Source organism: Lissotriton helveticus, chromosome 12, assembly GCF_964261635.1.
Source record: "Lissotriton helveticus chromosome 12, aLisHel1.1, whole genome shotgun sequence".
In the NCBI taxonomy this organism is placed as follows: Eukaryota; Metazoa; Chordata; class Amphibia; order Caudata; family Salamandridae; genus Lissotriton; species Lissotriton helveticus.
The window spans coordinates 657,257,304-657,282,843 of record NC_136073.1 but is presented as its reverse complement, the minus strand read 5'-3'; the positions used below and the strand labels follow the sequence as shown (position 1 = coordinate 657,282,843).

Sequence of the window (25,540 nt, the reverse complement as noted above, 5' to 3'; positions counted from 1 at the left end):
GGCGTGCCGCTTCAAGTGTACCTGAGAGGAATCTGACTCAGGATTGGCCACCCTCTCAGGTCACCGACTCAGGATTGGCCAACCTCTATGGGGCACCTCTAACGTGCACAAATAACGGGCAAGCCCTATGAAAAGCACAGCGTGAGTTTAGGTGCCACCTTGAAAAAGGAGGGTGACGTCTGGCCTCTGACAGCAGGAATATTAAGAGAGGAGAAAACATACTGCCTGCTATCGTGAAATTCCAAGATAGTCACGAAAAGCAATCTCATGCACTGCACAAGCTCTTTCCCATGATGCACCTCTCCTGCACTCTGTCTATGCAAATGAGCAAGCAGAGAGTTCAGGAATAAAACACCTAAGCTCATGTCCCCAAAAAACAGCAGCAGACAACTCGCAGATATATTCACCAATTTCTAATGCTTTTCTTTTAAACACAAGATAAACAGCCTCACCGGTGGTAAGGCTTAAAAAAATTGAATAAACTCGTAAATGTTCCTCTCCACGGCAATCTTTAGTAAAAGGCGAAAGATTTTTTCGTTTTGAAGAGAAACCAGAGTAAGTTAGAATATGGCTCTCTGGGGGTAAGTGGCACCACATCAAAGACCCCGTCATTGCGAGGGTGAGGACCTGAGAGGTATTTTCAAAATCTAAGAAAGAGGACAAGAACCAGGCCAGTGAGGGAAGCAGGCCCAATTTTCAGAGTCTCTGCTCAAAGCACAGAAAATCAAAAAGGTGGACAGTTCCCATGCGTCTGTCTGGAAATATGCAAATTCTTTTCTGTACACACCTCAGCTCATTAGGAGGCGTTGCGGCTGCTGGGCAAGGGGAACGGGAAGCGTGCATCAGGCTTTAGGTGAAGTGACACTGTAGGACTTTTGTCCCCCAGCGATTTTACGCTTTCCACACCATCCTTCCAATCGTTAGGCTGTGAGCCACCACTGTGCTCTGCACATAGCCATGCACTTTAAGTCCCTTTTTCGCACGTACTTTCATTAAACCTGAATATAGAAGTATATATCTGTCTAGGCTAGAGGCACATGAAACAGGACTGGCGTGCCGCTTCAAGTGTACCTGAGAGGAATCTGACTCAGGATTGGCCACCCTCTCAGGGCACCGACTCAGGATTGGCCAACCTCTATGGGGCACCTCTAACGTGCACAAATAACGGGCAAGCCCTATGAAAAGCACAGCGTGAGTCTAGGTGCCACCTTGAAAAAGGAGGGTGACGTCTGGCCTCTGACAGCAGGAATATTAAGAGAGGAGAAAACATACTGCCTGCTATCGTGAAATTCCAAGATAGTCACGAAAAGCAATCTCATGCACTGCACAAGCTCTGTCCCATGATGCACCTCTCCTGCACTCTGTCGATGTAAATGAGCAAGCAGAGAGTTCAGGAATAAAACACCTAAGCTCATGTCCCCAAAAAACAGCAGCAGACAACTCGCAGATATATTCACCAATTTCTAATGCTTTTCTTTTAAACACACGATAAACAGCCTCACCTGTGGTAAGGCTTAAAAAAATTGAATAAACTCGTAAATGTTCCTCTCCACGGAAATCTTTAGTAAAAGGCGAAAGATTTTTTCGTTTTGAAGAGAAACCAGAGTAAGTTAGAATATGGCTCTCTGGGGGTAAGTGGCACCACATCAAAGACCCCGTCATTGCGAGGGTGAGGACCTGAGAGGTATTTTTAGGCTCTAAGAAAGAGGACAAGAACCAGGCCAGTGAGGGAAGCAGGCCCAATTTTCAGAGTCTCTGCTCAAAGCACAGAAAATCAAAAAGGTGGACAGTTCCCATGCGTCTGTCTGGAAATATGCAAATTCTTTTCTGTACACACCTCAGCTCATTAGGAGGCGTTGCGGCTGCTGGGCAAGGGGAACGGGAAGCGTGCATCAGGCTTTAGGTGAAGTGACACTGTAGGACTTTTGTCCCCCAGCGATTTTACGCTTTCCACACCATCCTTCCAATCGTTAGGCTGTGAGCCACCACTGTGCTCTGCACATAGCCATGCACTTTAAGTCCCTTTTTCGCACGTACTTTCATTAAACCTGAATATGGAAGTATATATCTGTCTAGGCTAGAGGCACATGAAACAGGACTGGCGTGCCGCTTCAAGTGTACCTGAGAGGAATCTGACTCAGGATTGGCCACCCTCTCAGGGCACCGACTCAGGATTGGCCAACCTCTATGGGGCACCTCTAACGTGCACAAATAACAGGCAAGCCCTATGAAAAGCACAGCGTGAGTCTAGGTGCCACCTTGAAAAAGGAGGGTGACGTCTGGCCTCTGACAGCAGGAATATTAAGAGAGGAGAAAACATACTGCCTGCTATCGTGAAATTCCAAGATAGTCACGAAAAGCAATCTCATGCACTGCACAAGCTCTTTCCCATGATGCACCTCTCCTGCACTCTGTCTATGCAAATGAGCAAGCAGAGAGTTCAGGAATAAAACACCTAAGCTCATGTCCCCAAAAAACAGCAGCAGACAACTCGCAGATATATTCACCAATTTCTAATGCTTTTCTTTTAAACACAAAATAAACAGCCTCACCGGTGGTAAGGCTTAAAAAAATTGAATAAACTCGTAAATGTTCCTCTCCACGGAAATCTTTAGTAAAAGGCGAAAGATTTTTTCGTTTTGAAGAGAAACCAGAGTAAGTTAGAATATGGCTCTCTGGGGGTAAGTGGCACCACATCAAAGACCCCGTCATTGCGAGGGTGAGGACCTGAGAGGTATTTTCAAAATCTAAGAAAGAGGAGAAGAACCAGGCCGGTGAGGGAAGCAGGCCCAAATTTCAGAGTCTCTGCTCAAAGCACAGAAAATCAAAAAGGTGGACAGTTCCCATGCGTCTGTCTGGGAATATGCAAATTCTTTTCTGTACACACCTCAGCTCATTAGGAGGCGTTGCGGCTGCTGGGCAAGGGGAACGGGAAGCGTGCATCAGGCTTTAGGTGAAGTGGCACTGTAGGACTTTTGTACCCCAGCGATTTTACGCTTTCCACACCATCCTTCCAATCGTTAGGCTGTGAGCCACCACTGTGCTCTGCACATAGCCATGCACTTTAAGTCCCTTTTTCGCACGTACTTTCATTAAACCTGAATATAGAAGTATATATCTGTCTAGGCTAGAGGCACATGAAACAGGACTGGCGTGCCGCTTCAAGTGTACCTGAGAGGAATCTGACTCAGGATTGGCCACCCTCTCAGGGCACCGACTCAGGATTGGCCAACCTCTATGGGGCACCTCTAACGTGCACAAATAACGGGCAAGCCCTATGAAAAGCACAGCGTGAGTCTAGGTGCCACCTTGAAAAAGGACGGTGACGTCTGGCCTCTGACAGCAGGAATATTAAGAGAGGAGAAAACAACCTGCCTGCTATCGTGAAATTCCAAGATAGTCACGAAAAGCAATCTCATGCACTGCACAAGCTCTGTCCCATGATGCACCTCTCCTGCACTCTGTCGATGCAAATGAGCAAGCAGAGAGTTCAGGAATAAAACACCTAAGCTCATGTCCCCAAAAAACAGCAGCAGACAACTCGCAGATATATTCACCAATTTCTAATGCTTTTCTTTTAAACACACGATAAACAGCCTCACCTGTGGTAAGGCTTAAAAAAATTGAATAAACTCGTAAATGTTCCTCTCCACGGAAATCTTTAGTAAAAGGCGAAAGATTTTTTCGTTTTGAAGAGAAACCAGAGTAAGTTAGAATATAGCTCTCTGGGGGTAAGTGGCACCACATCAAAGACCCCGTCATTGCGAGGGTGAGGACCTGAGAGGTATTTTTAGGCTCTAAGAAAGAGGACAAGAACCAGGCCAGTGAGGGAAGCAGGCCCAATTTTCAGAGTCTCTGCTCAAAGCACAGAAAATCAAAAAGGTGGACAGTTCCCATGCGTCTGTCTGGAAATATGCAAATTCTTTTCTGTACACACCTCAGCTCATTAGGAGGCGTTGCGGCTGCTGGGCAAGGGGAACGGGAAGCGTGCATTAGGCTTTAGGTGAAGTGACACTGTAGGACTTTTGTCCCCCAGCGATTTTACGCTTTCCACACCATCCTTCCAATCGATAGGCTGTGAGCCACCACTGTGCTCTGCACATAGCCATGCACTTTAAGTCCCTTTTTCGCACGTACTTTCATTAAACCTGAATATAGAAGTATATATCTGTCTAGGCTAGAGGCACATGAAACAGGACTGGCGTGCCGCTTCAAGTGTACCTGAGAGGAATCTGACTCAGGATTGGCCACCCTCTCAGGGCACCGACTCAGGATTGGCCAACCTCTATGGGGCACCTCCAACGGGCACAAATAACGGGCAAGCCCTATGAAAAGCACAGCGTGAGTCTAGGTGCCACCTTGAAAAAGGAGGGTGACGTCTGGCCTCTGACAGCAGGAATATTAAGAGAGGAGAAAACATACTGCCTGCTATCGTGAAATTCCAAGATAGTCACGAAAAGCAATCTCATGCACTGCACAAGCTCTTTCCCATGATGCACCTCTCCTGCACTCTGTCTATACAAATGAGCAAGCAGAGAGTTCAGGAATAAAACACCTAAGCTCATGTCCCCAAAAAACAGCAGCAGACAACTCGCAGATATATTCACCAATTTCTAATGCTTTTCTTTTAAACACAAAATAAACAGCCTCACCGGTGGTAAGGCTTAAAAAAATTGAATAAACTCGTAAATGTTCCTCTCCACGGAAATCTTTAGTAAAAGGCGAAAGATTTTTTCGTTTTGAAGAGAAACCAGAGTAAGTTAGAATATGTTTCTCTGGGGGTAAGTGGCACCACATCAAAGACCCCGTCATTGCGAGGGTGAGGACCTGAGAGGTATTTTCAAAATCTAAGAAAGAGGACAAGAACCAGGCCGGTGAGGGAAGCAGGCCCAAATTTCAGAGTCTCTGCTCAAAGCACAGAAAATCAAAAAGGTGGACAGTTCCCATGCGTCTGTCTGGGAATATGCAAATTCTTTTCTGTACACACCTCAGCTCATTAGGAGGCGTTGCGGCTGCTGGGCAAGGGGAACGGGAAGCGTGCATCAGGCTTTAGGTGAAGTGGCACTGTAGGACTTTTGTACCCCAGCGATTTTACGCTTTCCACACCATCCTTCCAATCGTTAGGCTGTGAGCCACCACTGTGCTCTGCACATAGCCATGCACTTTAAGTCCCTTTTTCGCACGTACTTTCATTAAACCTGAATATAGAAGTATATATCTGTCTAGGCTAGAGGCACATGAAACAGGACTGGCGTGCCGCTTCAAGTGTACCTGAGAGGAATCTGACTCAGGATTGGCCACCCTCTCAGGGCACTGACTCAGGATTGGCCAACCTCTATGGGGCACCTCTAACGTGCACAAATAACGGGCAAGCCCTATGAAAAGCACAGCGTGAGTCTAGGTGCCACCTTGAAAAAGGAGGGTGACGTCTGGCCTCTGACAGCAGGAATATTAAGAGAGGAGAAAACATACTGCCTGCTATCGTGAAATTCCAAGATAGTCACGAAAAGCAATCTCATGCACTGCACAAGCTCTGTCCCATGATGCACCTCTCCTGCACTCTGTCGATGCAAATGAACAAGCAGAGAGTTCAGGAATAAAACACCTAAGCTCATGTCCCCAAAAAACAGCAGCAGACAACTCGCAGATATATTCACCAATTTCTAATGCTTTTCTTTTAAACACACGATAAACAGCCTCACCTGTGGTAAGGCTTAAAAAAATTGAATAAACTCGTAAATGTTCCTCTCCACGGAAATCTTTAGTAAAAGGCGAAAGATTTTTTCGTTTTGAAGAGAAACCAGAGTAAGTTAGAATATGGCTCTCTGGGGGTAAGTGGCACCACATCAAAGACCCCGTCATTGCGAGGGTGAGGACCTGAGAGGTATTTTTAGGCTCTAAGAAAGAGGACAAGAACCAGGCCAGTGAGGGAAGCAGGCCCAATTTTCAGAGTCTCTGCTCAAAGCACAGAAAATCAAAAAGGTGGACAGTTCCCATGCGTCTGTCTGGAAATATGCAAATTCTTTTCTGTACACACCTCAGCTCATTAGGAGGCGTTGCGGCTGCTGGGCAAGGGGAACGGGAAGCGTGCATCAGGTTTTAGGTGAAGTGACACTGTAGGACTTTTGTCCCCCAGCGATTTTACGCTTTCCACACCATCCTTCCAATCGATAGGCTGTGAGCCACCACTGTGCTCTGCACATAGCCATGCACTTTAAGTCCCTTTTTCGCACGTACTTTCATTAAACCTGAATATAGAAGTATATATCTGTCTAGGCTAGAGGCACATGAAACAGGACTGGCGTGCCGCTTCAAGTGTACCTGAGAGGAATCTGACTCAGGATTGGCCACCCTCTCAGGGCACCGACTCAGGATTGGCCAACCTCTATGGGGCACCTCTAACGTGCACAAATAACGGGCAAGCCCTATGAAAAGCACAGCGTGAGTCTAGGTGCCACCTTGAAAAAGGAGGGTGACGTCTGGCCTCTGACAGCAGGAATATTAAGAGAGGAGAAAACATACTGCCTGCTATCGTGAAATTCCAAGATAGTCACGAAAAGCAATCTCATGCACTGCACAAGCTCTTTCCCATGATGCACCTCTCCTGCACTCTGTCAATGCAAATGAGCAAGCAGAGAGTTCAGGAATAAAACACCTAAGCTCATGTCCCCAAAAAACAGCAGCAGACAACTCGCAGATATATTCACCAATTTCTAATGCTTTTCTTTTAAACACACGATAAACAGCCTCACCTGTGGTAAGGCTTAAAAAAATTGAATAAACTCGTAAATGTTCCTCTCCACGGAAATCTTTAGTAAAAGGCGAAAGATTTTTTCGTTTTGAAGAGAAACCAGAGTAAGTTAGAATATGGCTCTCTGGGGGTAAGTGGCACCACATCAAAGACCCCGTCATTGCGAGGGTGAGGACCTGAGAGGTATTTTTAGGCTCTAAGAAAGAGGACAAGAACCAGGCCAGTGAGGGAAGCAGGCCCAAATTTCAGAGTCTCTGCTCAAAGCACAGAAAATCAAAAAGGTGGACAGTTCCCATGCGTCTGTCTGGGAATATGCAAATTCTTTTCTGTACACACCTCAGCTCATTAGGAGGCGTTGCGGCTGCTGGGCAAGGGGAACGGGAAGCGTGCATCAGGCTTTAGGTGAAGTGGCACTGTAGGACTTTTGTCCCCCAGCGATTTTACGCTTTCCACACCATCCTTCCAATCGTTAGGCTGTGAGCCACCACTGTGCTCTGCACATAGCCATGCACTTTAAGTCCCTTTTTCGCACGTACTTTCATTAAACCTGAATATGGAAGTATATATCTGTCTAGGCTAGAGGCACATGAAACAGGACTGGCGTGCCGCTTCAAGTGTACCTGAGAGGAATCTGACTCAGGATTGGCCACCCTCTCAGGGCACCGACTCAGGATTGGCCAACCTCTATGGGGCACCTCTAACGTGCACAAATAACAGGCAAGCCCTATGAAAAGCACAGCGTGAGTCTAGGTGCCACCTTGAAAAAGGAGGGTGACGTCTGGCCTCTGACAGCAGGAATATTAAGAGAGGAGAAAACATACTGCCTGCTATCGTGAAATTCCAAGATAGTCACGAAAAGCAATCTCATGCACTGCACAAGCTCTTTCCCATGATGCACCTCTCCTGCACTCTGTCTATGCAAATGAGCAAGCAGAGAGTTCAGGAATAAAACACCTAAGCTCATGTCCCCAAAAAACAGCAGCAGACAACTCGCAGATATATTCACCAATTTCTAATGCTTTTCTTTTAAACACAAGATAAACAGCCTCACCGGTGGTAAGGCTTAAAAAAATTGAATAAACTCGTAAATGTTCCTCTCCACGGCAATCTTTAGTAAAAGGCGAAAGATTTTTTTCGTTTTGAAGAGAAACCAGAGTAAGTTAGAATATGGCTCTCTGGGGGTAAGTGGCACCACATCAAAGACCCCGTCATTGCGAGGGTGAGGACCTGAGAGGTATTTTCAAAATCTAAGAAAGAGGACAAGAACCAGGCCAGTGAGGGAAGCAGGCCCAATTTTCAGAGTCTCTGCTCAAAGCACAGAAAATCAAAAAGGTGGACAGTTCCCATGCGTCTGTCTGGAAATATGCAAATTCTTTTCTGTACACACCTCAGCTCATTAGGAGGCGTTGCGGCTGCTGGGCAAGGGGAACGGGAAGCGTGCATCAGACTTTAGGTGAAGTGACACTGTAGGACTTTTGTCCCCCAGCGATTTTACGCTTTCCACACCATCCTTCCAATCGATAGGCTGTGAGCCACCACTGTGCTCTGCACATAGCCATGCACTTTAAGTCCCTTTTTCGCACGTACTTTCATTAAACCTGAATATAGAAGTATATATCTGTCTAGGCTAGAGGCACATGAAACAGGACTGGCGTGCCGCTTCAAGTGTACCTGAGAGGAATCTGACTCAGGATTGGCCACCCTCTCAGGGCACCGACTCAGGATTGGCCAACCTCTATGGGGCACCTCTAACGTGCACAAATAACGGGCAAGCCCTATGAAAAGCACAGCGTGAGTCTAGGTGCCACCTTGAAAAAGGAGGGTGACGTCTGGCCTCTGACAGCAGGAATATTAAGAGAGGAGAAAACATACTGCCTGCTATCGTGAAATTCCAAGATAGTCACGAAAAGCAATCTCATGCACTGCACAAGCTCTGTCCCATGATGCACCTCTCCTGCACTCTGTCGATGCAAATGAGCAAGCAGAGAGTTCAGGAATAAAACACCTAAGCTCATGTCCCCAAAAAACAGCAGCAGACAACTCGCAGATATATTCACCAATTTCTAATGCTTTTCTTTTAAACACACGATAAACAGCCTCACCTGTGGTAAGGCTTAAAAAAATTGAATAAACTCGTAAATGTTCCTCTCCACGGAAATCTTTAGTAAAAGGCGAAAGATTTTTTCGTTTTGAAGAGAAACCAGAGTAAGTTAGAATATGGCTCTCTGGGGGTAAGTGGCACCACATCAAAGACCCCGTCATTGCGAGGGTGAGGACCTGAGAGGTATTTTCAAAATCTAAGAAAGAGGACAAGAACCAGGCCGGTGAGGGAAGCAGGCCCAAATTTCAGAGTCTCTGCTCAAAGCACAGAAAATCAAAAAGGTGGACAGTTCCCATGCGTCTGTCTGGGAATATGCAAATTCTTTTCTGTACACACCTCAGCTCATTAGGAGGCATTGCGGCTGCTGGGCAAGGGGAACGGGAAGCGTGCATCAGGCTTTAGGTGAAGTGGCACTGTAGGACTTTTGTACCCCAGCGATTTTACGCTTTCCACACCATCCTTCCAATCGTTAGGCTGTGAGCCACCACTGTGCTCTGCACATAGCCATGCACTTTAAGTCCCTTTTTCGCACGTACTTTCATTAAACCTGAATATAGAAGTATATATCTGTCTAGGCTAGAGGCACATGAAACAGGACTGGCGTGCCGCTTCAAGTGTACCTGAGAGGAATCTGACTCAGGATTGGCCACCCTCTCAGGGCACCGACTCAGGATTGGCCAACCTCTATGGGGCACCTCTAACGTGCACAAATAACGGGCAAGCCCTATGAAAAGCACAGCGTGAGTCTAGGTGCCACCTTGAAAAAGGAGGTTGACGTCTGGCCTCTGACAGCAGGAATATTAAGAGAGGAGAAAACATACTGCCTGCTATCGTGAAATTCCAAGATAGTCACGAAAAGCAATCTCATGCACTGCACAAGCTCTGTCCCATGATGCACCTCTCCTGCACTCTGTCGATGTAAATGAGCAAGCAGAGAGTTCAGGAATAAAACACCTAAGCTCATGTCCCCAAAAAACAGCAGCAGACAACTCGCAGATATATTCACCAATTTCTAATGCTTTTCTTTTAAACACACGATAAACAGCCTCACCTGTGGTAAGGCTTAAAAAAATTGAATAAACTCGTAAATGTTCCTCTCCACGGAAATCTTTAGTAAAAGGCGAAAGATTTTTTCGTTTTGAAGAGAAACCAGAGTAAGTTAGAATATGGCTCTCTGGGGGTAAGTGGCACCACATCAAAGACCCCGTCATTGCGAGGGTGAGGACCTGAGAGGTATTTTTAGGCTCTAAGAAAGAGGACAAGAACCAGGCCAGTGAGGGAAGCAGGCCCAATTTTCAGAGTCTCTGCTCAAAGCACAGAAAATCAAAAAGGTGGACAGTTCCCATGCGTCTGTCTGGAAATATGCAAATTCTTTTCTGTACACACCTCAGCTCATTAGGAGGCGTTGCGGCTGCTGGGCAAGGGGAACGGGAAGCGTGCATCAGGCTTTAGGTGAAGTGACACTGTAGGACTTTTGTCCCCCAGCGATTTTACGCTTTCCACACCATCCTTCCAATCGTTAGGCTGTGAGCCACCACTGTGCTCTGCACATAGCCATGCACTTTAAGTCCCTTTTTCGCACGTACTTTCATTAAACCTGAATATGGAAGTATATATCTGTCTAGGCTAGAGGCACATGAAACAGGACTGGCGTGCCGCTTCAAGTGTACCTGAGAGGAATCTGACTCAGGATTGGCCACCCTCTCAGGGCACCGACTCAGGATTGGCCAACCTCTATGGGGCACCTCTAACGTGCACAAATAACAGGCAAGCCCTATGAAAAGCACAGCGTGAGTCTAGGTGCCACCTTGAAAAAGGAGGGTGACGTCTGGCCTCTGACAGCAGGAATATTAAGAGAGGAGAAAACATACTGCCTGCTATCGTGAAATTCCAAGATAGTCACGAAAAGCAATCTCATGCACTGCACAAGCTCTTTCCCATGATGCACCTCTCCTGCACTCTGTCTATGCAAATGAGCAAGCAGAGAGTTCAGGAATAAAACACCTAAGCTCATGTCCCCAAAAAACAGCAGCAGACAACTCGCAGATATATTCACCAATTTCTAATGCTTTTCTTTTAAACACAAAATAAACAGCCTCACCGGTGGTAAGGCTTAAAAAAATTGAATAAACTCGTAAATGTTCCTCTCCACGGAAATCTTTAGTAAAAGGCGAAAGATTTTTTCGTTTTGAAGAGAAACCAGAGTAAGTTAGAATATGGCTCTCTGGGGGTAAGTGGCACCACATCAAAGACCCCGTCATTGCGAGGGTGAGGACCTGAGAGGTATTTTCAAAATCTAAGAAAGAGGAGAAGAACCAGGCCGGTGAGGGAAGCAGGCCCAAATTTCAGAGTCTCTGCTCAAAACACAGAAAATCAAAAAGGTGGACAGTTCCCATGCGTCTGTCTGGGAATATGCAAATTCTTTTCTGTACACACCTCAGCTCATTAGGAGGCGTTGCGGCTGCTGGGCAAGGGGAACGGGAAGCGTGCATCAGACTTTAGGTGAAGTGACACTGTAGGACTTTTGTCCCCCAGCGATTTTACGCTTTCCACACCATCCTTCCAATCGATAGGCTGTGAGCCACCACTGTGCTCTGCACATAGCCATGCACTTTAAGTCCCTTTTTCGCACGTACTTTCATTAAACCTGAATATAGAAGTATATATCTGTCTAGGCTAGAGGCACATGAAACAGGACTGGCGTGCCGCTTCAAGTGTACCTGAGAGGAATCTGACTCAGGATTGGCCACCCTCTCAGGGCACCGACTCAGGATTGGCCAACCTCTATGGGGCACCTCTAACGTGCACAAATAACGGGCAAGCCCTATGAAAAGCACAGCGTGAGTCTAGGTGCCACCTTGAAAAAGGAGGGTGACGTCTGGCCTCTGACAGCAGGAATATTAAGAGAGGAGAAAACATACTGCCTGCTATCGTGAAATTCCAAGATAGTCACGAAAAGCAATCTCATGCACTGCACAAGCTCTGTCCCATGATGCACCTCTCCTGCACTCTGTCGATGCAAATGAGCAAGCAGAGAGTTCAGGAATAAAACACCTAAGCTCATGTCCCCAAAAAACAGCAGCAGACAACTCGCAGATATATTCACCAATTTCTAATGCTTTTCTTTTAAACACACGATAAACAGCCTCACCTGTGGTAAGGCTTAAAAAAATTGAATAAACTCGTAAATGTTCCTCTCCACGGAAATCTTTAGTAAAAGGCGAAAGATTTTTTCGTTTTGAAGAGAAACCAGAGTAAGTTAGAATATGGCTCTCTGGGGGTAAGTGGCACCACATCAAAGACCCCGTCATTGCGAGGGTGAGGACCTGAGAGGTATTTTCAAAATCTAAGAAAGAGGACAAGAACCAGGCCGGTGAGGGAAGCAGGCCCAAATTTCAGAGTCTCTGCTCAAAGCACAGAAAATCAAAAAGGTGGACAGTTCCCATGCGTCTGTCTGGGAATATGCAAATTCTTTTCTGTACACACCTCAGCTCATTAGGAGGCATTGCGGCTGCTGGGCAAGGGGAACGGGAAGCGTGCATCAGGCTTTAGGTGAAGTGGCACTGTAGGACTTTTGTACCCCAGCGATTTTACGCTTTCCACACCATCCTTCCAATCGTTAGGCTGTGAGCCACCACTGTGCTCTGCACATAGCCATGCACTTTAAGTCCCTTTTTCGCACGTACTTTCATTAAACCTGAATATAGAAGTATATATCTGTCTAGGCTAGAGGCACATGAAACAGGACTGGCGTGCCGCTTCAAGTGTACCTGAGAGGAATCTGACTCAGGATTGGCCACCCTCTCAGGGCACCGACTCAGGATTGGCCAACCTCTATGGGGCACCTCTAACGTGCACAAATAACGGGCAAGCCCTATGAAAAGCACAGCGTGAGTCTAGGTGCCACCTTGAAAAAGGAGGTTGACGTCTGGCCTCTGACAGCAGGAATATTAAGAGAGGAGAAAACATACTGCCTGCTATCGTGAAATTCCAAGATAGTCACGAAAAGCAATCTCATGCACTGCACAAGCTCTGTCCCATGATGCACCTCTCCTGCACTCTGTCGATGTAAATGAGCAAGCAGAGAGTTCAGGAATAAAACACCTAAGCTCATGTCCCCAAAAAACAGCAGCAGACAACTCGCAGATATATTCACCAATTTCTAATGCTTTTCTTTTAAACACACGATAAACAGCCTCACCTGTGGTAAGGCTTAAAAAAATTGAATAAACTCGTAAATGTTCCTCTCCACGGAAATCTTTAGTAAAAGGCGAAAGATTTTTTCGTTTTGAAGAGAAACCAGAGTAAGTTAGAATATGGCTCTCTGGGGGTAAGTGGCACCACATCAAAGACCCCGTCATTGCGAGGGTGAGGACCTGAGAGGTATTTTTAGGCTCTAAGAAAGAGGACAAGAACCAGGCCAGTGAGGGAAGCAGGCCCAATTTTCAGAGTCTCTGCTCAAAGCACAGAAAATCAAAAAGGTGGACAGTTCCCATGCGTCTGTCTGGAAATATGCAAATTCTTTTCTGTACACACCTCAGCTCATTAGGAGGCGTTGCGGCTGCTGGGCAAGGGGAACGGGAAGCGTGCATCAGGCTTTAGGTGAAGTGGCACTGTAGGACTTTTGTACCCCAGCGATTTTACGCTTTCCACACCATCCTTCCAATCGTTAGGCTGTGAGCCACCACTGTGCTCTGCACATAGCCATGCACTTTAAGTCCCTTTTTCGCACGTACTTTCATTAAACCTGAATATAGAAGTATATATCTGTCTAGGCTAGAGGCACATGAAACAGGACTGGCGTGCCGCTTCAAGTGTACCTGAGAGGAATCTGACTCAGGATTGGCCACCCTCTCAGGGCACTGACTCAGGATTGGCCAACCTCTATGGGGCACCTCTAACGTGCACAAATAACGGGCAAGCCCTATGAAAAGCACAGCGTGAGTCTAGGTGCCACCTTGAAAAAGGAGGGTGACGTCTGGCCTCTGACAGCAGGAATATTAAGAGAGGAGAAAACATACTGCCTGCTATCGTGAAATTCCAAGATAGTCACGAAAAGCAATCTCATGCACTGCACAAGCTCTGTCCCATGATGCACCTCTCCTGCACTCTGTCGATGCAAATGAACAAGCAGAGAGTTCAGGAATAAAACACCTAAGCTCATGTCCCCAAAAAACAGCAGCAGACAACTCGCAGATATATTCACCAATTTCTAATGCTTTTCTTTTAAACACACGATAAACAGCCTCACCTGTGGTAAGGCTTAAAAAAATTGAATAAACTCGTAAATGTTCCTCTCCACGGAAAACTTTAGTAAAAGGCGAAAGATTTTTTCGTTTTGAAGAGAAACCAGAGTAAGTTAGAATATGGCTCTCTGGGGGTAAGTGGCACCACATCAAAGACCCCGTCATTGCGAGGGTGAGGACCTGAGAGGTATTTTTAGGCTCTAAGAAAGAGGACAAGAACCAGGCCAGTGAGGGAAGCAGGCCCAATTTTCAGAGTCTCTGCTCAAAGCACAGAAAATCAAAAAGGTGGACAGTTCCCATGCGTCTGTCTGGAAATATGCAAATTCTTTTCTGTACACACCTCAGCTCATTAGGAGGCGTTGCGGCTGCTGGGCAAGGGGAACGGGAAGCGTGCATCAGGTTTTAGGTGAAGTGACACTGTAGGACTTTTGTCCCCCAGCGATTTTACGCTTTCCACACCATCCTTCCAATCGATAGGCTGTGAGCCACCACTGTGCTCTGCACATAGCCATGCACTTTAAGTCCCTTTTTCGCACGTACTTTCATTAAACCTGAATATAGAAGTATATATCTGTCTAGGCTAGAGGCACATGAAACAGGACTGGCGTGCCGCTTCAAGTGTACCTGAGAGGAATCTGACTCAGGATTGGCCACCCTCTCAGGGCACCGACTCAGGATTGGCCAACCTCTATGGGGCACCTCTAACGTGCACAAATAACGGGCAAGCCCTATGAAAAGCACAGCGTGAGTCTAGGTGCCACCTTGAAAAAGGAGGGTGACGTCTGGCCTCTGACAGCAGGAATATTAAGAGAGGAGAAAACATACTGCCTGCTATCGTGAAATTCCAAGATAGTCACGAAAAGCAATCTCATGCACTGCACAAGCTCTTTCCCATGATGCACCTCTCCTGCACTCTGTCAATGCAAATGAGCAAGCAGAGAGTTCAGGAATAAAACACCTAAGCTCATGTCCCCAAAAAACAGCAGCAGACAACTCGCAGATATATTCACCAATTTCTAATGCTTTTCTTTTAAACACACGATAAACAGCCTCACCTGTGGTAAGGCTTAAAAAAATTGAATAAACTCGTAAATGTTCCTCTCCACGGAAATCTTTAGTAAAAGGCGAAAGATTTTTTCGTTTTGAAGAGAAACCAGAGTAAGTTAGAATATGGCTCTCTGGGGGTAAGTGGCACCACATCAAAGACCCCGTCATTGCGAGGGTGAGGACCTGAGAGGTATTTTTAGGCTCTAAGAAAGAGGACAAGAACCAGGCCAGTGAGGGAAGCAGGCCCAAATTTCAGAGTCTCTGCTCAAAGCACAGAAAATCAAAAAGGTGGACAGTTCCCATGCGTCTGTCTGGGAATATGCAAATTCTTTTCTGTACACACCTCAGCTCATTAGGAGGCGTTGCGGCTGCTGGGCAAGGGGAACGGGAAGCGTGCATCAGGCTTTAGGTGAAGTGGCACTGTAGGACTTTTGTCCCCCAGCGATTTTACGCTTTCCACACCATCCTTCCAATCGTTAGGCTGTGAGCCACCACTGTGCTCTGCACATAGCCATGCACTTTAAGTCCCTTTTTCGCACGTACTTTCATTAAACCTGAATATGGAAGTATATATCTGTCTAGGCTAGAGGCACATGAAACAGGACTGGCGTGCCGCTTCAAGTGTACCTGAGAGGAATCTGACTCAGGATTGGCCACCCTCTCAGGGCACCGACTCAGGATTGGCCAACCTCTATGGGGCACCTCTAACGTGCACAAATAACAGGCAAGCCCTATGAAAAGCACAGCGTGAGTTTAGGTGCCACCTTGAAAAAGGAGGGTGACGTCTGGCCTCTGACAGCAGGAATATTAAGAGAGGAGAAAACATACTGCCTGCTATCGTGAAATTCCAAGATAGTCACGAAAAGCAATCTCATGCACTGCACAAGCTCTTTCCCATGATGCACCTCTCCTGCACTCTGTCTATGCAAATGAGCAAGCAGAGAGTTCAGGAATAAAACACCTAAGCTCATGTCCCCAAAAAACAGCAGCAGACAACTCGCAGATATATTCACCAATTTCTAATGCTTTTCTTTTAAACACAAGATAAACAGCCTCACCGGTGGTAAGGCTTAAAAAAATTGAATAAACTCGTAAATGTTCCTCTCCACGGCAATCTTTAGTAAAAGGCGAAAGATTTTTTCGTTTTGAAGAGAAACCAGAGTAAGTTAGAATATGGCTCTCTGGGGGTAAGTGGCACCACATCAAAGACCCCGTCATTGCGAGGGTGAGGACCTGAGAGGTATTTTCAAAATCTAAGAAAGAGGACAAGAACCAGGCCAGTGAGGGAAGCAGGCCCAATTTTCAGAGTCTCTGCTCAAAGCACAGAAAATCAAAAAGGTGGACAGTTCCCATGCGTCTGTCTGGAAATATGCAAATTCTTTTCTGTACACACCTCAGCTCATTAGGAGGCGTTGCGGCTGCTGGGCAAGGGGAACGGGAAGCGTGCATCAGGCTTTAGGTGAAGTGACACTGTAGGACTTTTGTCCCCCAGCGATTTTACGCTTTCCACACCATCCTTCCAATCGATAGGCTGTGAGCCACCACTGTGCTCCCCACATAGCCATGCACTTTAAGTCCCTTTTTCGCACGTACTTTCATTAAACCTGAATATAGAAGTATATATCTGTCTAGGCTAGAGGCACATGAAACAGGACTGGCGTGCCGCTTCAAGTGTACCTGAGAGGAATCTGACTCAGGATTGGCCACCCTCTCAGGGCACCGACTCAGGATTGGCCAACCTCTATGGGGCACCTCTAACGTGCACAAATAACGGGCAAGCCCTATGAAAAGCACAGCGTGAGTCTAGGTGCCACCTTGAAAAAGGAGGGTGACGTCTGGCCTCTGACAGCAGGAATATTAAGAGAGGAGAAAACATACTGCCTGCTATCGTGAAATTCCAAGATAGTCACGAAAAGCAATCTCATGCACTGCACAAGCTCTGTCCCATGATGCACCTCTCCTGCACTCTGTCGATGCAAATGAGCAAGCAGAGAGTTCAGGAATAAAACACCTAAGCTCATGTCCCCAAAAAACAGCAGCAGACAACTCGCAGATATATTCACCAATTTCTAATGCTTTTCTTTTAAACACACGATAAACAGCCTCACCTGTGGTAAGGCTTAAAAAAATTGAATAAACTCGTAAATGTTCCTCTCCACGGAAATCTTTAGTAAAAGGCGAAAGATTTTTTCGTTTTGAAGAGAAACCAGAGTAAGTTAGAATATGGCTCTCTGGGGGTAAGTGGCACCACATCAAAGACCCCGTCATTGCGAGGGTGAGGACCTGAGAGGTATTTTTAGGCTCTAAGAAAGAGGACAAGAACCAGGCCAGTGAGGGAAGCAGGCCCAATTTTCAGAGTCTCTGCTCAAAGCACAGAAAATCAAAAAGGTGGACAGTTCCCATGCGTCTGTCTGGAAATATGCAAATTCTTTTCTGTACACACCTCAGCTCATTAGGAGGCGTTGCGGCTGCTGGGCAAGGGGAACGGGAAGCGTGCATCAGGCTTTAGGTGAAGTGACACTGTAGGACTTTTGTCCCCCAGCGATTTTACGCTTTCCACACCATCCTTCCAATCGATAGGCTGTGAGCCACCACTGTGCTCTGCACATAGCCATGCACTTTAAGTCCCTTTTTCGCACGTACTTTCATTAAACCTGAATATAGAAGTATATATCTGTCTAGGCTAGAGGCACATGAAACAGGACTGGCGTGCCGCTTCAAGTGTACCTGAGAGGAATCTGACTCAGGATTGGCCACCCTCTCAGGGCACCGACTCAGGATTGGCCAACCTCTATGGGGCACCTCTAACGTGCACAAATAACAGGCAAGCCCTATGAAAAGCACAGCGTGAGTCTAGGTGCCACCTTGAAAAAGGAGGGTGACGTCTGGCCTCTGACAGCAGGAATATTAAGAGAGGAGAAAACATACTGCCTGCTATCGTGAAATTCCAAGATAGTCACGAAAAGCAATCTCATGCACTGCACAAGCTCTTTCCCATGATGCACCTCTCCTGCACTCTGTCTATGCAAATGAGCAAGCAGAGAGTTCAGGAATAAAACACCTAAGCTCATGTCCCCAAAAAACAGCAGCAGACAACTCGCAGATATATTCACCAATTTCTAATGCTTTTCTTTTAAACACAAGATAAACAGCCTCACCGGTGGTAAGGCTTAAAAAAATTGATTAAACTCGTAAATGTTCCTCTCCACGGCAATCTTTAGTAAAAGGCGAAAGATTTTTTCGTTTTGAAGAGAAACCAGAGTAAGTTAGAATATGGCTCTCTGGGGGTAAGTGGCACCACATCAAAGACCCCGTCATTGCGAGGGTGAGGACCTGAGAGGTATTTTCAAAATCTAAGAAAGAGGACAAGAACCAGGCCAGTGAGGGAAGCAGGCCCAATTTTCAGAGTCTCTGCTCAAAGCACAGAAAATCAAAAAGGTGGACAGTTCCCATGCGTCTGTCTGGAAATATGCAAATTCTTTTCTGTACACACCTCAGCTCATTAGGAGGCGTTGCGGCTGCTGGGCAAGGGGAACGGGAAGCGTGCATCAGACTTTAGGTGAAGTGACACTGTAGGACTTTTGTCCCCCAGCGATTTTACGCTTTCCACACCATCCTTCCAATCGATAGGCTGTGAGCCACCACTGTGCTCTGCACATAGCCATGCACTTTAAGTCCCTTTTTCGCACGTACTTTCATTAAACCTGAATATAGAAGTATATATCTGTCTAGGCTAGAGGCACATGAAACAGGACTGGCGTGCCGCTTCAAGTGTACCTGAGAGGAATCTGACTCATGATTGGCCACCCTCTCAGGGCACCGACTCAGGATTGGCAAACCTCTATGGGGCACCTCTAACGGGCACAAATAACGGGCAAGCCCTATGAAAAGCACAGCGTGAGTCTAGGTGCCACCTTGAAAAAGGAGGGTGACGTCTGGCCTCTGACAGCAGGAATATTAAGAGAGGAGAAAACATACTGCCTGCTATCGTGAAATTCCAAGATAGTCACGAAAAGCAATCTCATGCACTGCACAAGCTCTTTCCCATGATGCACCTCTCCTGCACTCTGTCTATACAAATGAGCAAGCAGAGAGTTCAGGAATAAAACACCTAAGCTCATGTCCCCAAAAAACAGCAGCAGACAACTCGCAGATATATTCACCAATTTCTAATGCTTTTCTTTTAAACACAAAATAAACAGCCTCACCGGTGGTAAGGCTTAAAAAAATTGAATAAACTCGTAAATGTTCCTCTCCACGGAAATCTTTAGTAAAAGGCGAAAGATTTTTTCGTTTTGAAGAGAAACCAGAGTAAGTTAGAATATGGCTCTCTGGGGGTAAGTGGCACCACATCAAAGACCCCGTCATTGCGAGGGTGAGGACCTGAGAGGTATTTTCAAAATCTAAGAAAGAGGACAAGAACCAGGCCGGTGAGGGAAGCAGGCCCAAATTTCAGAGTCTCTGCTCAAAGCACAGAAAATCAAAAAGGTGGACAGTTCCCATGCGTCTGTCTGGGAATATGCAAATTCTTTTCTGTACACACCTCAGCTCATTAGGAGGCATTGCGGCTGCTGGGCAAGGGGAACGGGAAGCGTGCATCAGGCTTTAGGTGAAGTGGCACTGTAGGACTTTTGTACCCCAGCGATTTTACGCTTTCCACACCATCCTTCCAATCGTTAGGCTGTGAGCCACCACTGTGCTCTGCACATAGCCATGCACTTTAAGTCCCTTTTTCGCACGTACTTTCATTAAACCTGAATATAGAAGTATATATCTGTCTAGGCTAGAGGCACATGAAACAGGACTGGCGTGCCGCTTCAAGTGTACCTGAGAGGAATCTGACTCAGGATTGGCCACCCTCTCAGGGCACCGACTCAGGATTGGCCAACCTCTATGGGGCACCTCTAACGTGCACAAATAACGGGCAAGCCCTATGAAAAGCACAGCGTGAGTCTAGGTGCCACCTTGAAAAAGGAGGGTGACGTCTGGCCTCTGACAGCAGGAATATTAAGAGAGGAGAAAACATACTGCCTGCTATCGTGAAATTCCAAGATAGTCACGAAAAGCAATCTCATGCACTGCACAAGCTCTGTCCCATGATGCACCTCTCCTGCACTCTGTCGATGCAAATGAGCAAGCAGAGAGTTCAGGAATAAAACACCTAAGCTCATGTCCCCAAAAAACAGCAGCAGACAACTCGCAGATATATTCACCAATTTCTAATGCTTTTCTTTTAAACACACGATAAACAGCCTCACCTGTGGTAAGGCTTAAAAAAATTGAATAAACTCGTAAATGTTCCTCTCCACGGAAATCTTTAGTAAAAGGCGAAAGATTTTTTCGTTTTGAAGAGAAACCAGAGTAAGTTAGAATATGGCTCTCTGGGGGTAAGTGGCACCACATCAAAGACCCCGTCATTGCGAGGGTGAGGACCTGAGAGGTATTTTTAGGCTCTAAGAAAGAGGACAAGAACCAGGCCAGTGAGGGAAGCAGGCCCAATTTTCAGAGTCTCTGCTCAAAGCACAGAAAATCAAAAAGGTGGACAGTTCCCATGCGTCTGTCTGGAAATATGCAAATTCTTTTCTGTACACACCTCAGCTCATTAGGAGGCGTTGCGGCTGCTGGGCAAGGGGAACGGGAAGCGTGCATCAGGCTTTAGGTGAAGTGACACTGTAGGACTTTTGTCCCCCAGCGATTTTACGCTTTCCACACCATCCTTCCAATCGATAGGCTGTGAGCCACCACTGTGCTCTGCACATAGCCATGCACTTTAAGTCCCTTTTTCGCACGTACTTTCATTAAACCTGAATATAGAAGTATATATCTGTCTAGGCTAGAGGCACATGAAACAGGACTGGGGTGCCGCTTCAAGTGTACCTGAGAGGAATCTGACTCATGATTGGCCACCCTCTCAGGGCACCGACTCAGGATTGGCCAACCTCTAACGGGCACAAATAACGGGCAAGCCCTATGAAAAGCACAGCGTGAGTCTAGGTGCCACCTTGAAAAAGGAGGGTGACGTCTGGCCTCTGACAGCAGGAATATTAAGAGAGGAGAAAACATACTGCCTGCTATCGTGAAATTCCAAGATAGTCACGAAAAGCAATCTCATGCACTGCACAAGCTCTTTCCCATGATGCACCTCTCCTGCACTCTGTCTATGCAAATGAGTAAGCAGAGAGTTCAGGAATAAAACACCTAAGCTCATGTCCCCAAAAAACAGCAGCAGACAACTCGCAGATATATTCACCAATTTCTAATGCTTTTCTTTTAAACACAAGATAAACAGCCTCACCGGTGGTAAGGCTTAAAAAAATTGAATAAACTCGTAAATGTTCCTCTCCACGGAAATCCTTAGTAAAAGGCGAAAGATTTTTTCGTTTTGAAGAGAAAACCAGAGTAAGTTAGAATATGGCTCTCTGGGGGTAAGTGGCACCACATCAAAGACCCCGTCATTGCGAGGGTGAGGACCTGAGAGGTATTTTCAAAATCTAAGAAAGAGGACAAGAACCAGGCCGGTGAGGGAAGCAGGCCCAAATTTCAGAGTCTCTGCTCAAAGCACAGAAAATCAAAAAGGTGGACAGTTCCCATGCGTCTGTCTGGGAATATGCAAATTCTTTTCTGTACACACCTCAGCTCATTAGGAGGCGTTGCGGCTGCTGGGCAAGGGGAACGGGAAGCGTGCATCAGGCTTTAGGTGAAGTGGCACTGTAGGACTTTTGTCCCCCAGCGATTTTACGCTTTCCACACCATCCTTCCAATCGTTAGGCTGTGAGCCACCACTGTGCTCTGCACATAGCCATGCACTTTAAGTCCCTTTTTCGCACGTACTTTCATTAAACCTGAATATGGAAGTATATATCTGTCTAGGCTAGAGGCACATGAAACAGGACTGGCGTGCCGCTTCAAGTGTACCTGAGAGGAATCTGACTCAGGATTGGCCACCCTCTCAGGGCACCGACTCAGGATTGGCCAACCTCTATGGGGCACCTCTAACGTGCACAAATAACAGGCAAGCCCTATGAAAAGCACAGCGTGAGTCTAGGTGCCACCTTGAAAAAGGAGGGTGACGTCTGGCCTCTGACAGCAGGAATATTAAGAGAGGAGAAAACATACTGCCTGCTATCGTGAAATTCCAAGATAGTCACGAAAAGCAATCTCATGCACTGCACAAGCTCTTTCCCATGATGCACCTCTCCTGCACTCTGTCTATGCAAATGAGCAAGCAGAGAGTTCAGGAATAAAACACCTAAGCTCATGTCCCCAAAAAACAGCAGCAGACAACTCGCAGATATATTCACCAATTTCTAATGCTTTTCTTTTAAACACAAGATAAACAGCCTCACCGGTGGTAAGGCTTAAAAAAATTGAATAAACTCGTAAATGTTCCTCTCCACGGCAATCTTTAGTAAAAGGCGAAAGATTTTTTCGTTTTGAAGAGAAACCAGAGTAAGTTAGAATATGGCTCTCTGGGGGTAAGTGGCACCACATCAAAGACCCCGTCATTGCGAGGGTGAGGACCTGAGAGGTATTTTCAAAATCTAAGAAAGAGGACAAGAACCAGGCCAGTGAGGGAAGCAGGCCCAATTTTCAGAGTCTCTGCTCAAAGCACAGAAAATCAAAAAGGTGGACAGTTCCCATGCGTCTGTCTGGGAATATGCAAATTCTTTTCTGTACACACCTCAGCTCATTAGGAGGCGTTGCGGCTGCTGGGCAAGGGGAACGGGAAGCGTGCATCAGGCTTTAGGTGAAGTGGCACTGTAGGACTTTTGTACCCCAGCGATTTTACGCTTTCCACACCATCCTTCCAATCGTTAGGCTGTGAGCCACCACTGTGCTCTGCACATAGCCATGCACTTTAAGTCCCTTTTTCGCACGTACTTTCATTAAACCTGAATATAGAAGTATATATCTGTCTAGGCTAGAGGCACATGAAACAGGACTGGCGTGCCGCTTCAAGTGTACCTGAGAGGAATCTGACTCAGGATTGGCCACCCTCTCAGGGCACCGACTCAGGATTGGCCAACCTCTATGGGGCACCTCTAACGTGCACAAATAACGGGCAAGCCCTATGAAAAGCACAGCGTGAGTCTAGGTGCCACCTTGAAAAAGGAGGGTGACGTCTGGCCTCTGACAGCAGGAATATTAAGAGAGGAGAAAACATACTGCCTGCTATCGTGAAATTCCAAGATAGTCACGAAAAGCAATCTCATGCACTGCACAAGCTCTGTCCCATGATGCACCTCTCCTGCACTCTGTCGATGCAAATGAGCAAGCAGAGAGTTCAGGAATAAAACACCTAAGCTCATGTCCCCAAAAAACAGCAGCAGACAACTCGCAGATATATTCACCAATTTCTAATGCTTTTCTTTTAAACACACGATAAACAGCCTCACCTCTGGTAAGGCTTAAAAAAATTGAATAAACTCGTAAATGTTCCTCTCCACGGAAATCTTTAGTAAAAGGCGAAAGATTTTTTCGTTTTGAAGAGAAACCAGAGTAAGTTAGAATATAGCTCTCTGGGGGTAAGTGGCACCACATCAAAGACCCCGTCATTGCGAGGGTGAGGACCTGAGAGGTATTTTTAGGCTCTAAGAAAGAGGACAAGAACCAGGCCAGTGAGGGAAGCAGGCCCAATTTTCAGAGTCTCTGCTCAAAGCACAGAAAATCAAAAAGGTGGACAGTTCCCATGCGTCTGTCTGGAAATATGCAAATTCTTTTCTGTACACACCTCAGCTCATTAGGAGGCGTTGCGGCTGCTGGGCAAGGGGAACGGGAAGCGTGCATCAGGCTTTAGGTGAAGTGACACTGTAGGACTTTTGTCCCCCAGCGATTTTACGCTTTCCACACCATCCTTCCAATCGATAGGCTGTGAGCCACCACTGTGCTCTGCACATAGCCATGCACTTTAAGTCCCTTTTTCGCACGTACTTTCATTAAACCTGAATATAGAAGTATATATCTGTCTAGGCTAGAGGCACATGAAACAGGACTGGCGTGCCGCTTCAAGTGTACCTGAGAGGAATCTGACTCAGGATTGGCCACCCTCTCAGGGCACCGACTCAGGATTGGCCAACCTCTATGGGGCACCTCTAACGGGCACAAATAACGGGCAAGCCCTATGAAAAGCACAGCGTGAGTCTAGGTGCCACCTTGAAAAAGGAGGGTGACGTCTGGTCTCTGACAGCAGGAATATTAAGAGAGGAGAAAACATACTGCCTGCTATCGTGAAATTCCAAGATAGTCACGAAAAGCAATCTCATGCACTGCACAAGCTCTTTCCCATGATGCACCTCTCCTGCACTCTGTCTATACAAATGAGCAAGCAGAGAGTTCAGGAATAAAACACCTAAGCTCATGTCCCCAAAAAACAGCAGCAGACAACTCGCAGATATATTCACCAATTTCTAATGCTTTTCTTTTAAACACAAAATAAACAGCCTCACCGGTGGTAAGGCTTAAAAAAATTGAATAAACTCGTAAATGTTCCTCTCCACGGAAATCTTTAGTAAAAGGCAAAAGATTTTTTCGTTTTGAAGAGAAACCAGAGTAAGTTAGAATATGGCTCTCTGGGGGTAAGTGGCACCACATCAAAGACCCCGTCATTGCGAGGGTGAGGACCTGAGAGGTATTTTCAAAATCTAAGAAAGAGGACAAGAACCAGGCCGGTGAGGGAAGCAGGCCCAAATTTCAGAGTCTCTGCTCAAAGCACAGAAAATCAAAAAGGTGGACAGTTCCCATGCGTCTGTCTGGGAATATGCAAATTCTTTTCTGTACACACCTCAGCTCATTAGGAGGCATTGCGGCTGCTGGGCAAGGGGAACGGGAAGCGTGCATCAGGCTTTAGGTGAAGTGGCACTGTAGGACTTTTGTACCCCAGCGATTTTACGCTTTCCACACCATCCTTCCAATCGTTAGGCTGTGAGCCACCACTGTGCTCTGCACATAGCCATGCACTTTAAGTCCCTTTTTCGCACGTACTTTCATTAAACCTGAATATAGAAGTATATATCTGTCTAGGCTAGAGGCACATGAAACAGGACTGGCGTGCCGCTTCAAGTGTACCTGAGAGGAATCTGACTCAGGATTGGCCACCCTCTCAGGGCACCGACTCAGGATTGGCCAACCTCTATGGGGCACCTCTAACGTGCACAAATAACGGGCAAGCCCTATGAAAAGCACAGCGTCAGTCTAGGTGCCACCTTGAAAAAGGAGGGTGACGTCTGGCCTCTGACAGCAGGAATATTAAGAGAGGAGAAAACATACTGCCTGCTATCGTGAAATTCCAAGATAGTCACGAAAAGCAATCTCATGCACTGCACAAGCTCTGTCCCATGATGCACCTCTCCTGCACTCTGTCGATGCAAATGAGCAAGCAGAGAGTTCAGGAATAAA

General features: G+C 46.6%; 24 non-coding genes across 24 annotated transcripts; all 24 read right to left on the bottom strand.

The window, feature by feature from the left end:
• Positions 1 to 444: 444 nt before the first annotated feature.
• LOC144800800 (U5 spliceosomal RNA) lies at positions 445 to 559 on the bottom strand. The gene has a single exon (XR_013604684.1). It is a non-coding gene; the product is annotated as a U5 spliceosomal RNA (small nuclear RNA).
• Positions 560 to 1,494: 935 nt separating this feature from the next.
• On the bottom strand, positions 1,495 to 1,609 carry LOC144801431 (U5 spliceosomal RNA). The gene has a single exon (XR_013605240.1). It is a non-coding gene; the product is annotated as a U5 spliceosomal RNA (small nuclear RNA).
• Positions 1,610 to 2,544: 935 nt separating this feature from the next.
• Positions 2,545 to 2,659, bottom strand: LOC144800063 (U5 spliceosomal RNA). The gene has a single exon (XR_013603982.1). It is a non-coding gene; the product is annotated as a U5 spliceosomal RNA (small nuclear RNA).
• A 935-nt stretch (positions 2,660 to 3,594) lies between these two features.
• On the bottom strand, positions 3,595 to 3,709 carry LOC144801429 (U5 spliceosomal RNA). Its single transcript, XR_013605238.1, has one exon. It is a non-coding gene; the product is annotated as a U5 spliceosomal RNA (small nuclear RNA).
• A 935-nt stretch (positions 3,710 to 4,644) lies between these two features.
• LOC144800062 (U5 spliceosomal RNA) lies at positions 4,645 to 4,759 on the bottom strand. Its single transcript, XR_013603981.1, has one exon. It is a non-coding gene; the product is annotated as a U5 spliceosomal RNA (small nuclear RNA).
• Positions 4,760 to 5,694: 935 nt separating this feature from the next.
• Positions 5,695 to 5,809, bottom strand: LOC144801428 (U5 spliceosomal RNA). Its single transcript, XR_013605237.1, has one exon. It is a non-coding gene; the product is annotated as a U5 spliceosomal RNA (small nuclear RNA).
• Positions 5,810 to 6,744: 935 nt separating this feature from the next.
• Positions 6,745 to 6,859, bottom strand: LOC144801427 (U5 spliceosomal RNA). Its single transcript, XR_013605236.1, has one exon. It is a non-coding gene; the product is annotated as a U5 spliceosomal RNA (small nuclear RNA).
• A 935-nt stretch (positions 6,860 to 7,794) lies between these two features.
• LOC144801012 (U5 spliceosomal RNA) lies at positions 7,795 to 7,910 on the bottom strand. The gene has a single exon (XR_013604890.1). It is a non-coding gene; the product is annotated as a U5 spliceosomal RNA (small nuclear RNA).
• A 935-nt stretch (positions 7,911 to 8,845) lies between these two features.
• Positions 8,846 to 8,960, bottom strand: LOC144801426 (U5 spliceosomal RNA). Its single transcript, XR_013605235.1, has one exon. It is a non-coding gene; the product is annotated as a U5 spliceosomal RNA (small nuclear RNA).
• Positions 8,961 to 9,895: 935 nt separating this feature from the next.
• On the bottom strand, positions 9,896 to 10,010 carry LOC144801425 (U5 spliceosomal RNA). The gene has a single exon (XR_013605234.1). It is a non-coding gene; the product is annotated as a U5 spliceosomal RNA (small nuclear RNA).
• A 935-nt stretch (positions 10,011 to 10,945) lies between these two features.
• Positions 10,946 to 11,060, bottom strand: LOC144800061 (U5 spliceosomal RNA). Its single transcript, XR_013603980.1, has one exon. It is a non-coding gene; the product is annotated as a U5 spliceosomal RNA (small nuclear RNA).
• A 935-nt stretch (positions 11,061 to 11,995) lies between these two features.
• LOC144801424 (U5 spliceosomal RNA) lies at positions 11,996 to 12,110 on the bottom strand. The gene has a single exon (XR_013605233.1). It is a non-coding gene; the product is annotated as a U5 spliceosomal RNA (small nuclear RNA).
• A 935-nt stretch (positions 12,111 to 13,045) lies between these two features.
• LOC144801423 (U5 spliceosomal RNA) lies at positions 13,046 to 13,160 on the bottom strand. The gene has a single exon (XR_013605232.1). It is a non-coding gene; the product is annotated as a U5 spliceosomal RNA (small nuclear RNA).
• Positions 13,161 to 14,095: 935 nt separating this feature from the next.
• On the bottom strand, positions 14,096 to 14,210 carry LOC144800763 (U5 spliceosomal RNA). Its single transcript, XR_013604649.1, has one exon. It is a non-coding gene; the product is annotated as a U5 spliceosomal RNA (small nuclear RNA).
• Positions 14,211 to 15,145: 935 nt separating this feature from the next.
• LOC144801422 (U5 spliceosomal RNA) lies at positions 15,146 to 15,260 on the bottom strand. Its single transcript, XR_013605231.1, has one exon. It is a non-coding gene; the product is annotated as a U5 spliceosomal RNA (small nuclear RNA).
• A 935-nt stretch (positions 15,261 to 16,195) lies between these two features.
• Positions 16,196 to 16,310, bottom strand: LOC144800799 (U5 spliceosomal RNA). Its single transcript, XR_013604683.1, has one exon. It is a non-coding gene; the product is annotated as a U5 spliceosomal RNA (small nuclear RNA).
• Positions 16,311 to 17,245: 935 nt separating this feature from the next.
• LOC144801421 (U5 spliceosomal RNA) lies at positions 17,246 to 17,360 on the bottom strand. The gene has a single exon (XR_013605230.1). It is a non-coding gene; the product is annotated as a U5 spliceosomal RNA (small nuclear RNA).
• A 935-nt stretch (positions 17,361 to 18,295) lies between these two features.
• LOC144800764 (U5 spliceosomal RNA) lies at positions 18,296 to 18,410 on the bottom strand. Its single transcript, XR_013604650.1, has one exon. It is a non-coding gene; the product is annotated as a U5 spliceosomal RNA (small nuclear RNA).
• A 935-nt stretch (positions 18,411 to 19,345) lies between these two features.
• On the bottom strand, positions 19,346 to 19,460 carry LOC144800060 (U5 spliceosomal RNA). Its single transcript, XR_013603979.1, has one exon. It is a non-coding gene; the product is annotated as a U5 spliceosomal RNA (small nuclear RNA).
• A 935-nt stretch (positions 19,461 to 20,395) lies between these two features.
• Positions 20,396 to 20,510, bottom strand: LOC144801420 (U5 spliceosomal RNA). The gene has a single exon (XR_013605229.1). It is a non-coding gene; the product is annotated as a U5 spliceosomal RNA (small nuclear RNA).
• Positions 20,511 to 21,432: 922 nt separating this feature from the next.
• LOC144800991 (U5 spliceosomal RNA) lies at positions 21,433 to 21,548 on the bottom strand. The gene has a single exon (XR_013604869.1). It is a non-coding gene; the product is annotated as a U5 spliceosomal RNA (small nuclear RNA).
• A 935-nt stretch (positions 21,549 to 22,483) lies between these two features.
• LOC144800798 (U5 spliceosomal RNA) lies at positions 22,484 to 22,598 on the bottom strand. Its single transcript, XR_013604682.1, has one exon. It is a non-coding gene; the product is annotated as a U5 spliceosomal RNA (small nuclear RNA).
• Positions 22,599 to 23,533: 935 nt separating this feature from the next.
• Positions 23,534 to 23,648, bottom strand: LOC144800349 (U5 spliceosomal RNA). Its single transcript, XR_013604259.1, has one exon. It is a non-coding gene; the product is annotated as a U5 spliceosomal RNA (small nuclear RNA).
• A 935-nt stretch (positions 23,649 to 24,583) lies between these two features.
• LOC144800328 (U5 spliceosomal RNA) lies at positions 24,584 to 24,698 on the bottom strand. Its single transcript, XR_013604238.1, has one exon. It is a non-coding gene; the product is annotated as a U5 spliceosomal RNA (small nuclear RNA).
• Between the last annotated feature and the right edge of the window lie 842 nt (positions 24,699 to 25,540).